The following is a 13,542-nucleotide window of genomic DNA, read 5'->3' as shown; positions in this document are numbered from 1 at the left end:
TCTTAATAATTCCGAATATTTAAAAAAGGTTGCCGACAATCTCATTAAATTTGCCCGAATTCTTTTCATTATTGTGAATTTGGTGAAAGGGACGGGTAATTTCGACTCTCACCCATCTCCCCTGCTGCGTTTGAGTTATGTGCGGGCAACTTAATGCTTGCGAGTTGCATAATATGGAGAAATTGGAGTTAATCTGCACATGCCCAGCAGCGTTACGTTAGGGACATGACGGAAAGATGGACAGACGGACGGACGGCCCGAATCGCCTTTGAGTTGGGCGCGTAATAAGGACAATTGTCTTTTGCCTTTGTGTGGCGCTCTGGCCAAAGTGTCAATTACAGGCATCCAAATAGGTGAACAACAAGCAGGCAAGCAGAAAACATATTAACAGGATGAGGGGCGCAGAGGGAGTTGTAAGTTGAAAATTCCTGGGTGGCTGTTCCATAATGCTAATGTAATTGTCATCTCATTGTTTGTCACAAGGATAATATCGTAATTAACCAGAGCATGGGCAGTTAATTACTTGCATAAGACTCGAAGAGACAGCAAGGCAAGCTGCAATGACACCAACTGAATATTACCAATCTGTAGTGCTGTATTCCTCAGTATAATATTTTTAAATTTGACAGGACTTGAAATAAAATTAACTGGCTTATAAGTTTAAGTTTCTAATCATTGTTTCATTTGGGGAAAACATTTAAATCAGTATGTAATGTTTGCATTCTCAGCTTTTTAATAGCTTTATTTGAATTAATAACAATTTCGTTATAAAACGAAAACGCTTAGTCTTTTTTTTACAACAAATATTTTTTTATAAGAAGGTTTGAAGCCAATTGCAAAACAATCTCTCAATAAGAGTAACTAGCGATCGATGAGCGAATTGAAGGTTTGAAGCTACCGCTAAGCCTTCTCGACAATCAGAGCAAATAATAAAATCGATCGATCAGCTTGAGTTATGCGAAACAACTGATTAGCTCCTTTGTAGAGAAAGAGAGTGCTGCACAATCAAAGCGCTGTAGACAGGGAGCACTTCTAACGCTGACTGCAGCTCAAACTGCACTAACGTGGTGTGGATATGTAAATACGACTATTAATTAATATTAATAAATATCTTCAAATTAAATCGCCAATTGTTACATATTGTTTTAAGCTTTCAGCTAAAATAGTTTAAGACTTCAGGGAAAGTCAAGCTATTAGACTTGTTAAATTGTTTGAGTTTTATCTGAGTATTAATAAAAGGGTGCAAAGTAAAACCGATGGCAAATAACGAAGAGTGAGTAATTGAAGAATTCATGAAAAATAAATCAACTAATAATATTTCCATCAAGGCAGTTGCCAGCTTGAGATTTTCCTGAGCGTGGTCATATAAATGCGATATTTTATTAATTTTATTTACATGCATTTAAAATCTGACCAACCAGACTGTGAGCCAAACTCAAATCAGGCAAATTATAAATTTATTTTGAATGTACACATAAGCCACAGACGAACTGACATACTCCAATGGAAATATGTATGTGTGGGCAGATGTATTTACTTATAAGTATTTATTTACTTATATATTCAAGCAATTGTTTGATATATTGTTGTTCTTAATTGGCATTTAATTAAATTAATTGTGTACTTTAAAGATATTATCTGTATTTTAGCACTTCAAAATATCAATACCAATTATGCGCAATACTATTTTAAGAAATGGGTCAATTTTAACTAATTGACGTTCATTTCATACCGTATTACCAATATACTCTTTAATATAGGATCTGTATTGTATTGGTCCGTATGAACACAACCTGAAGCTTGAGACTTGATACTTAGAATAAATACTCGCCCATTTATGCATTGGACAAAGTTTTGGATCTGGTATGCTATGCTTACTGCAAATCGATAGAAATCCACATCCTTTAAGGATCGAAAAATTTCTTTGTCTCGCTCTAGGTATAATACACATCACCCAAGGTAGATTTCGGACAACCTCTGCTTATGCTTAGCTCGCTGGATAAAACTTCTACTGACGCCTTCGCTGTGAAAACAAAATTCAAATCTTAAATGGCTAAGACCAAAATGCTACATATAAAGTTCTTAATTAAATTGCTTAAGTTGATGTAGACTAAATCAAAAAATGTAGGTATTATTGAGAATGATTTCGTTGACGAAGGTGCATGTGTACAAAATTAAACCTGAAACTCTCAGCAACAAGAATTGAGGTCCACTTAAGATGGAAATAATTTGATAAAGTGATATGCCGCCCCTTGTCTAGTAGAGTGCTTGGTTATCTTTGTACAGCATCACTCATAACCAGCTTGCTTGGCTACTTTTGTCATTGGCCCGATGCTTCTTCGTAGATAACGGTTGCTGTTCAAATTACTGTCGTTGGTCAGCTTAAATATTAATTCTTACTCCATAAAAAAAAAAAAAATAGTATGAATTAAAAAACAAGTTTGAAGTATTATTAATAATCCTTCTTGTACAACTTAATTTAAATTTCCCTATAAAATAGAAAACAAAACTATTTAATTTATTTATAATTTGAAAAGTCGTATGTTAAATTTAAGTTATATTTTATTGATAATATACTAAAAAACATTGCACATTTAAAGTTGGAAAGTGCTCTATCATTTATCATATACTTTTATACAGTGTCAAACTGTGGCTGTTATTTGCTATCGGAATTCGATTTGCATAGATATTCACAAAGCGAAGGGAGTTATCGATCAAATAAAATAAAATTGATATTATCGTTGTATACGGGATAATATTCAAAATTCTGTATAGCTCCGCTGTTTAGATCCACTATTTATTACCATTCCATAGTGCTTACGAATTATTTTGATTGTTTATCGCAAGTCAGGCGAAATATTACATCTGCCAGCGAACATGATGGGCCTTTAGAGGGACATGCTTTTAAGGAGTATTCATAATCTCATAAGCTCCCATAAATCAACTTATGCTGCCCAGTATACGATGAATATTCATCGCTCATGCGATTTTAACTTGCTCAGCACTCAATCTGCAGGCCGCAGCGCCCGTCATCTGATTCCAAAAATCAAGTCCAGCCACAGAACAACGACCGCTGAAACAATTCAAAGACAAACCAGCAGCAACAATAACAACAATGACGACGGATTAACTCTCAAACCTGTAACTGAATGACCGCACACACAGAAACGTCGATGCGGGGAGAGGTGAGGCAGCGGCAAAACTGAGGCGACCACATGTCAGAGACATTATAGAATCATGAACTTACTGGCGTTGTTTTTGTTCTTGTCGTGTGAGTGTGAGTGTGCGCGTGAGTGTGGGAGTGAGTGTGAGTGTGAGTCTGGTCTGGTTTGTATACCTGTATGGGCTGAACTTCATTTTGGCTCCAGCTGCTGTTCTGACAACGATTTGTGGTCGAGTACACCACACAAAGACACGCGCACACACACACATTTAACTATACACATTCAAAGACACACATTCAACTACACACATTCAACTACTACAGTTTCCAATACTGTTGCCTATTTCAGTCAATCATCAATCAAAGTGTTTTGTTACGACTTTCATACGTCATGTTTTTGCCAAAATCCACCCACACCTTCTGTTGTCTGTTCCGCTGTCTGTGTGTATGTGTGTGGGTGTGTGTGTATGTATGTATGTATGTAGGTGTGACTGTGACACAAGTCGACATTTATGGTGTCGACGACGACAGCATCGGGAACGTGAAGGATTCCATCATCAGAATCTGCTGCAGTGGCAGCTGCCAGACAATCAATCACATGCCTCAATTCAATTCTCAATGTCGTCATTTTCAGTTTCATTTAATGCTACTCTCGTTGTCCTAAATATTTATGAGAGCGTAAACAGAAGCCCAAGTCCTTCCTCCTCTCTCAGTCGTTCTGCTGCTTGCATCTCTAATGAGGCGTAATTAAAAAACATTAAATTTGTTCGCAAATATATGTTGGAGTTTGTGTGCAAAGCATTTATTGATTTCAATCAATCAAGCGTACATTTATGGACTCTATTGTATGGCATTCAATGAACTTAAATAACAAACTTAAGTTTCAATTTGAAGGCTTATGGGACGCCTCAGTTTGTTCCCAGTTTGTAGTCACTGATTGTTGCTTAAACTTTTTCCCAGCTCACTTGTTTATTGGATCAGACCACATTGCAAAAAAGCTTTTGTGCGCTTTTTGATTTATAGATAGTGGATCAAGTCCGCCCACCCTTTGGAAAATCCATCCCATTGTGGTAGATAAATTGTGTAGAGCAGCAAGCTGCGGATTAAAATGTATATCATCTTTAAAAATTAGCAATTGTTTCCAGCGAATATAAGAAAAATCGGTATCCCTTTAGATATATGCTAATGTACAAGTACATGTGAGTTGTCAGTAAAATAATTCTTTAATTAAAATGAGCTATCTACCAGCATAACATTAAATATATATAAATTTATCATATTAAGAAACTACAGAGATATCTAGCAATAGTTTCAAGATGAAATACAAATCAGTTGAATCTCTTACATTATAAGTAACATAAATATTATTGTTCAAGACTCTGACGGGTCAGCAGTCTCTATCAAGTCGCCAGTAAATTAAATAATTGAAATTAGCATTAGAAATTAACATATATACAAAGCAGAGTTCGTACAAAAAAGAAGCCACCTTGAAAGGGTATCAGATTCGCAGAGCATTTCTTTCAAAGGCGCATTTGCTGCATACTTTTAGGCGCGCGCTTTACCTTGTTTGCAGTCAAACGCGCTGACCAACAGCATCAGCAACAGCAATAGCCGCAGAGGCCACCCAGGGGGGAGGAGCGGCCGCACAATTTGCTCGGCGCTTTGTATCTTTAGCAGTGTCTGGTTTGCAGTATTTGAATGTTTGCTGTGTTGCAGTTGCTGCAGTGTTTTGTGTTGGACAAAAACTTTATGCACTGATTGCAAACTTGTTTCAATTGTTTCGTAACCGACTGAGGAGCGCAACAAAGGGCTGTGCTGGGCTAGCTTGGGTTGTCTAAAAACCATGCCATGAAAGTCAAGGCAAAGCGTGTGCACAAATGGCCAAAGCCGAGGCTAAGGCTGAGCGGCAGAAGCCATTCACTTGCATATTTCTGTGGCTTAGTTTCCGTTTTCAAACCAAACGAACAGCATAAAAACCTATTGAAAATTTGCATACGAAAATGAAATTCAAATGGGTTTCGGTTCCGTACATTCCACTCTCGCAAACTCTATTTCTCTTTACCTCACTCTCGGTTCTCTGTTCTCTGTTCTCTAGTCTCTGTCCTTAGTCCTTAGTCCATAGTCGTACGAGCTGCACAGGCAATCAGAGTGGCTGGCAAACTTTCGATTTTTTTGCGAGTAACTGCAATCTAACTTTAATACACTATTAACCATAGATATTTATAGCAGACATAACAACAAATATCAGCGAGTTTCCTTTCAAGTGAGTGAGCGCTTTTAATCTCAAACATTTTGATTTAACCGCAACGCTGCACCTGAAAGCCTGCCAAAGTGATTTTTTATTGGGCGGCTCGTAACTTTGTAATGCAAATCTGTTGGCCCCTTTTCCTGAATCTGATCTGGAACTGAGGCTGAATCTGTTTGCCTGTCTTTCTTTCTGTCTTGATGTCCATGTTTCTGTCTTTCATTGATTTTACTTTTACTTTTGCCTTTGACTTCTTACTTTCCTACCCCGTATTACTCTGTCTTTAGTGAGCCCAATAAAATGCAAATTGTTTTTCGCGTAAACAAAGCGATTTTAATAAAGCTCAAATCTGGAGATGTTTACGTGACTGAAAAATACGTTTGGGTGAAATCAAATGCTTAGGAATTAATATTACAAACATATCCATATATGCTTTATTCATATGTATTGGTTTTATACTGCTTGCACTAAGTACAAGGATAAAGTGGAATGCACTTGAAAAAACTATTTTTAATTAATTAGTTTATTTAAAAGCATGTTGCATAAGCTGCTTAAAAAAAAGCATTGACTGAACTTATATCATTGACTGTATTCTTAGTGTGTAAGTACACAAAAGTATGTTACCCAATTAGGATTCCTATTACGACCCTTTATGTCCGTGACGATTATGTTCTATCGCTTTCATCACTATTTCGCAATCATCGCCCCTTTTATGACTTTCATTTGTTGGTAAGCTGTTGAGTTTTGATAGCTTTTAATTGTCTTAAAAAACCCAATCAGAAGGCACTTCTATGCTGCCATCTCTCGTGCTGCTCTTCTCACCGAATTCGAAAAGTCAGGATAATAGTTTCGCATTCCACTTTGTGCTCACTGCTGACCCACTTATCGGTCACTTCGGGCACTATTTCCGCTAGCCTTGTAGCCACTTGACTAAACAGCACTCAAAATTTATTTTGATTTATGCTGCCCACAAGTACGGGAAATATCTCGAATCGGAATCCAAGTCAAAGCCCAAGCCCAAGCCCGAGCCGGAGCCCCAATCTCAACCCTGACCCCAACACCACCTCCAAATGTATCTTATAACTTTGGCATCTATCTACCGCTTTCATATTTACATGCTGCTTACACGCGCATTGGCGTGTAACGGAAATTGAGTTGAATTGAGCTCTCATGAAAGGGTTGGCCAAATGGACGTTGGCCGGGACAATACATTGCTCTTGGCGTGGCCTATTCTGCTTGGTCCTAGTCGAACAATCGAATGGGAGCAACTTTTTTTTGTTATTTTGTTTTGTGAAGCCAGCTTTAGATTCCCTCACTCCTCTCAATAGAAAAACATAACTTTCGAAATCCTTGCTTATCTTTTCATCTCCCTTCTCTCATTGTATGCATGTAGCTATTGTTTTTGTACTCGATGTAAAATGTTAAACTAGCTATTAAAAATAAGAGCTTCATTTTCCTTCGACAACCATGATTTGCTTAGCTGCATTACCGCTAACATTAAGTTCAACTATGAACTAAGGGTGATTGAGTAGTTTGATATATTCTAAATTGATAACAGTTTTTCCCAGTAATGCAGCAAACTGATCTAATCATAAGATAATAAGACTCTCAGTCTTAAACTATTTCTTAAAAAAGACTCGTATACTTATAAAGAAATGTGTGTACATCTTTTAAAATAAGTTAACGGAAAAGTTTTGCGTAAATTGGAGCACGCTTTTAATTAAAGTTAAGGCAATAAAATATGAGGAATAAAATAAAATAAATAAGAAGTACTATGATTAGTGTAGTCAGTTACGCAGTAAGTTGGCTTCAACTCAACAGTCTTACATTTTGCATTAGTCATCCTAAATTACTAGTTATTATTTTCAGCATACTGCGCTTATCGGTCTAATTTCTTACTGATTGTAAACTTTTAAAGCACACCTCTTTATCACTCTTTACCACTTTACCACTTGTGCAAATATTTTATACGTTGCTATTCTACGTTTCAGTGTTGTCATAATATGGTGGTTTGTTGTTGTCTACACCCCAGCTTTCTCACCTCATATTCCCCAGCAAAACCTACACACATATATATATATATACATATATATACTTGTACCTGGTAGTTACTCCTGTTGTGGGACGCGTCTGCATTTTTATTGCTTAATGTCTAGGCACAGGTACATTTTCCAGCGTTTTCCAGCCCATGGGTAAGTCTCAGCCACTCGTCGACTTTCAGGCTTTTATGTGCCCTTTTCGGCCTTTCCTTTCGCATTCGCATTTGCATTCGCTTTGCTTTTATTTCATGCAACACAAAGAAGTATTTTATTTACATGCATGCATACAATGTTATTGTTGCTTCGCTTGCTGGTTTCTATAAGGATATTAAATGTTAGCTCGATATTCGTTGCGCCTCCCTTTCATGCGATATGTTAATGTGATGCTTGTGAAACTTATTGGAAATCAAAGTAATCATACGGCACATTGGTTCAGCAGTAAAAGCTATCGGTTATGTGAACCATTTGACTGAACTGTAAAAAATATTGTTTCCGAAGTGATCAAATTTGAATTTCTGAAGGAGTAATTTTTAATAAATCGATTTTACACGATTGGCAAGCTCATTTATAAAAGTTATTAAGAAGGTAAAGATTAAATATAATAATATAATAATAATATATCTACTAACTGCAAAGTGTAAAATTTATTCTGAGTGTAACCGGTGCATCGACCGGCCATGAATACGCACTCAGGCGTCATCAAATCCAGACTGATTGCAATGCATTAGGTTTCACATTTTTGGCACTCGATCTTTCCGCCCCCTGCACCGTTCCCCCGTCCCCGCCTAGTTGCTTATCATCAGACAAATCGCTTTGATTGATGCCCTCGGTCCAGTGCATTTGAGCTGCATCTGCAGTTAGTCACTGGCACTGCAATGCCGGCGGTTCGGTAATTGCTTTTGGGGCACACACCTTAAAGCTAGCCCGGATTCTTCTTCTCGAGCTCGAGTTCGAGTTCGAGTCCGAGTCCGTTTCCGTTCCGTTTTATGTTCAACAATACGCATGCAATTACCGCAATTGGGAGCTTGGAAAAAGTTCAACACCCCCGGGGCCTGACAAAAGTTGTCATAGCTTCTGGGCCCAGGCGCAAACTTTCAGCTCTAATTGCCCAAGTGGTTTTCGAGTGGCATCACCGTCGCCAAGACGCTGCGTAATAGAGCTTCCTCTTCTCAAATTTCAATTCTCCATGCTTTTTCTGCACAGCAGTCAAAGTTTTGTGGCATGTTCTCCCCCAAAAACTTGCTCGCCCAAAATGTACAATCAAAGCTGACCGTTGGCGTTATTAACACAAATGAAAATTGTGGTCATGCACAAGCATGGAGTTATTTATATATCAATTTATTAGACGGTAAACTTTTTGACTGCCTGCTCATCCAGTCACTGCCCGACAGTCGCTTGGCCTAATGAAGTTTTGGATTGCAGCTGTAAAATGCACATATGTTAACACATGTCTCCCAAAATACTCGTTTGCATGCACATTTCTTCAAAATCTCTCTCTGGCACATATGCTAAAGTGCACGTTCCCTTCCAAAGGACACTCACATACGCAGGCACACACACACAGCGACAGAGAGCTCAGCATATTTACACATTGTGGTCCCCAATTACCATCCCATGACACAGGTTTTGGCTTTTCACGCCCAACATTTAACTTTAGTTGTTTTGGGTAATAACTTTACTTGCGGAATGCGCGAGATTTAAGGACATTTGAATTGTACCAAAATGCACAGCTTTTTCATAAATGACCAATACATAAACGTACAAGCATATATTATAAAAATGTGATACAATTTTTAAACGTATGATTATAAAATAAGGCAAACATGTGACTAAAAAAACTAACTGACAAACATACAAAACAAACATTTAGTTTTATTAGCAGTGAATTGAGAAGAATTAAATACATAGCTTTGGACTTAAGAATAGAGCTGAGAAAATAAACTCCACGACTATAAAATGTGTTACTCATAGAAAACTTTGTATGCTTTATTTTCAATGTATGTGCATATGTTTTACGCAGTAGTGTTAAATTCAAGATAAAAGAATATAAGAAATATTGCGAATTGCTTAAAGCAAAATACATCTCAATGTCTGCGGTTGTCATTAAAAAAAAAAATGTTATACAGCTCTGGCATTTCTAAATGCACATCCACGTTCCACGGCACTTTGTAGCAACCATGGAATCACCCGAACACTGTCGAGTCTGTTTAATTGAATTTTCTCAGACTCCAAGGAACAAATATAAAATTTGTGTGGGAGCGCAGCTTAAGTAAGTGCGATAGTGTGCAGACAATTCAGAGTTGAGTAGACAGCGTATCTTAGTCGAAAAATGGTGCAACACTTCTGCAACAGCTTGCATATCTAATTTGGTTTCAATTAAATTTTATAGATACATAAAGTCTGTAACTATTTGCAGATATTGTCTAGCGGTATTTACTTACATCACCTTTGCAACTTATAACTTAGTTTGTTGCTTTGCTGCGCTGCTTTATCAATTTGCCAATGAAATTAATTATTGTCAATGTTGGCAAATTTTGACGCCATGTGATTGTTCCAATTTCGTGGCAAATCAAAATTCCATTAAACTTTTCGGTGCGCCCGCATAATTTTGCAACATTTTGTGGCTGAACTTTACTTTTGCCACTTTTTACAGTGCTGTTCTGTGGCTTTTAATTAAAATTTGTTTGTTAGCACAGAGCCAGCAACGTTTCGCTGCCATTTGCCATTGTTGATTGTTGTTGTCTTGCGGAGGCAAGCGCAAATATGTCTGGCCGTATAATTAGGAGCGCACATCCGAGACGAAATTACATCGCGTATACGCAGCGTGTGCCTTTTAATAATGCCGAAAACATTTTTACAGACAGCAGCACAGAAATCACAAAATGCGGTGAAAAGGAGCGCGACAGAGAAAAGTGTGTGTGGCTCATTGAAAAAATACATTTTAATAGCATAATTTTTGTCGCTGCGGTTGCGACAGCTCTTAAATCAGAAGACTGTTGGTTTTCCCATGATGTGTTTCCTGCGGTTGTCATGGTTGTCTTGGATTGTATTCTCTACTCAACTGAACTCAGCACAACTCGAGTCGTGGCCTCATTATTGGCTAGCTATCACATGGCGTCAATCTGGGCTAAGATGGCACGTTTTTGTTCCTACTCCGATGACATCAAACACTATTCAAACGAAATTTGTTTTTGATAAGACAATTTGCATGCCAAAATCAACGCCTTATGTTTAATAAAAGAAATTGATTTTCGTTTTGTTGTGCGTTGTTGTTCCAGACGTTGCTTACAGCTAAATTAAATTAAAAATTCAATGACAGCACATTAACAGCGTCTCGTCAGATTGGATTTCATCGCCGGCGTCTGACAGGCGATTGAACAAATTTGGTATACAAAATAATTGTGCTGTGTCTGTTGCTTGGCTTAGATTTTCTTTTATTGATTTTCCTTCTCAAAGAAGGTGTCAAGAGGCACGCAAGCTGTTAAAATTTCTTAAGGTCTGCAGTCTACTAAATGAATGTTTGATCTAAGCACACAGACATGCCCAATATCTATTGATATTTTATTAGTTTCAATCCATGAATTACAAGACTTTTTGAGCAATTCAATTTTCCGGTTACCTTCCTAACATGTTGACCAATTTTGTTATAATAGAAAATCTTGAACTTCTTTATGAATAGAGCTTTGAAAGTAAGATTGCAGACAATCGCTTGATATTTAAAAAAGTACAAGCATTTTCTTTTATTTTCCTATATACAAATTTCCAAGCAGCAAGTAAGATTTTTCACAATAAAGTGAAGCGTTCTTCTGAAATTTCCATTTTTAACATTCAAATCTGCTAAAACTGAAAATTAAAAAGTTACTTTTTGCCAAACTTTTCCGCCAGTTTTCTGAGTTTACAGCATTTGAAAATTACTCACTCTTTACTTTTTTATGTAGAGCTTTAAAAATACGCTTAAAGCTGATCTGACAAGAACCAACAACATTTTCATACTACGGTTTTCCGGCCATTCTTATACATGTATAATTTAAAAAAAATGCCTTTGAATCCAATTGCATTTAAATTGAATTTTCGTTCAGATAACTTTAGCAAACATTTTTTTACTCATGGTGAAAAATTTTCCAACAAAAAATATAAGTTTTATTTAACGAACTTTGACGTTGATCTGAAAATTAGTTTGAAGCTGACGGAAGAAGAACTAAAAAAATAGCATATAAAAGTTTTCCGCCAATTTGCCGATCCTTTTATTTTTTGAAATGAGCTGAAAAACTACTTTCACATAGAATAACCTTGACCCACTATTTTCCATCAAAGCCAAAGGGAAGCTCAGTCCAAATTTGAGATTCATAGTTTGCGATGCACCCAGTAAATATCTAAGCACTTTTCCGCCATGGCGTTAATTATATTCTTAATAGACTTCCAGTTATTTTTTCTTGTGCGAAGTAGACTCAGTGGTTTAAGTGTTTACAGATTAATTGCGCAGGCTAAATTGAATGCATAACATTTAATTTTGACCGACTTGCCGCAGGTGATAATATCCAATTGCCCTAATTGTTGGGGCTTTTAATGAATTGTACATTTTAATCAGGTTTTTCGTGTTTTTGATGAATTGCGAATTTGAAGATAAATGTTATTAATGGAGGCAGGCAAGTACAGAATATGTTTAGAATCAAATTGAAAAGGTGTGTAATTTTTATAAAATAATGATTGTTGCAAATCCAGCAAGACATCCAGCGAACTATCGGAAATATATGAATGTAGATCGGGAATGCAAAGGAAAATCATTGGCAAGTCAACATGGGGCAGACATGGGACAGCAGACAAACGCAGAGAAGACAAACACACAAATGGCTTCCAGATCGATAAACTTAGCACGGAGCACACAATTTGTGTGTTGAAACTGCCACGCCCCCTTTCGGATGCTTAGCATAGACAATAAATTCGAACAAAAGGCAACACATTCGTCGTGTGGCAACAAAAGAAGCAAATGCGGAGACGGAGACGGAGAGCGAAAGAGAAGAGAGATAGAGTGAGAGCGAGAGCGAGAGGAATAGAGGGAAACAAACTGAAAACTGAAACCAAATACCCAAACACAAAATGGCAGCTCTTTGGCTGCGATTTATATTTGAAATGCCTTTGAGTGGCCACTGAAGCGGCAAATGCTTTTGCGGTGTGGTTTTCAATGGGGCGGTAGCCTTAAAAAATATATTGCAACAAAATTTATTCATCGACGGCAGTTGCAACTTATTTTTATGCTTGTTAATTGCCACCCCAACCATATTTGCCCTCACCAGCTATCCCCCTGTCATTTTGCATACACAACTGTCAACTTTTGCCATTTTGCCAAACTTCACACCCAGCTGGTAGTCAGATCCCAGGATCCCCAGCTGCCTGTGCCCCTAACTCCTCTCTGCCTCTTGCGCATAGCATGTGGGCACCATAAATATTTTCCAGTCCATTGATTTTTGGTCGCTGCCGTCGATGTTGATGATGTCCGACGGACAGAATAGTAGCAGAAGCCGCATCGGATGTTTTTTTGGCTCGTAACTGTTCCACAATACAGATTCTTAAATATTTCACGTTAGTATACATTAAAAAATATATATTGTAAATTGCAAGTGTAGCACTTAAATTTTAAATTAACCCTTGAAAGAGTTTCGGAAAATATGAGCAACTTTTGGACAGATATTTAAGCAACTAACGATTACAGTTTTTAAAAGCCATTCTGAGGAAACTAACTTGAAACAATATCAAAACAAACTTAAAGCAAGAAGCATGTTGATTTTATTTTATTTCCTTATTTTAATTGTATTTGTTTATGCACATTTTCTAATCTATTAGCGATGCACCTAGATTTTATTAAATTAAATACTGTCGAAATTTGGGTGAAATCGATATTAAAATCATTTGCGGCGGTAACTAAATTTACAGTTTGTTGTCGTTTTTGTTGCCTGTTACGCATAAGCTAACTTTACCCCCCAAAAACAACTCAGCCCCCTTCCCCGCCAGACCCACCTCAAACAACCCACCACACTTAACGGTTTGCTCTTTGGCAATGTTTTGTTTTGTTTTCAGCGACACTTGATTGCTTTTAT

General features: G+C 37.2%; 1 long non-coding RNA gene across 1 annotated transcript; it reads right to left on the bottom strand.

Annotated features, from left to right (window-relative positions):
• Positions 1 to 8,745: 8,745 nt before the first annotated feature.
• On the bottom strand, positions 8,746 to 9,154 carry LOC116806467. The gene is made up of 2 exons (XR_004365642.1): positions 8,925 to 9,154; positions 8,746 to 8,869 (listed from the first exon to the last, which is right to left on the bottom strand). It is a non-coding gene; the product is annotated as an uncharacterized LOC116806467 (long non-coding RNA).
• Between the last annotated feature and the right edge of the window lie 4,388 nt (positions 9,155 to 13,542).

The sequence above is a fragment of the Drosophila grimshawi genome, unplaced genomic scaffold (assembly GCF_018153295.1).
Source record: "Drosophila grimshawi isolate 15287-2541.00 unplaced genomic scaffold, ASM1815329v1 contig_187, whole genome shotgun sequence".
In the NCBI taxonomy this organism is placed as follows: domain Eukaryota; kingdom Metazoa; phylum Arthropoda; class Insecta; order Diptera; family Drosophilidae; genus Drosophila; species Drosophila grimshawi.
This window is presented reverse-complemented; position numbering and strand designations above follow the sequence as displayed.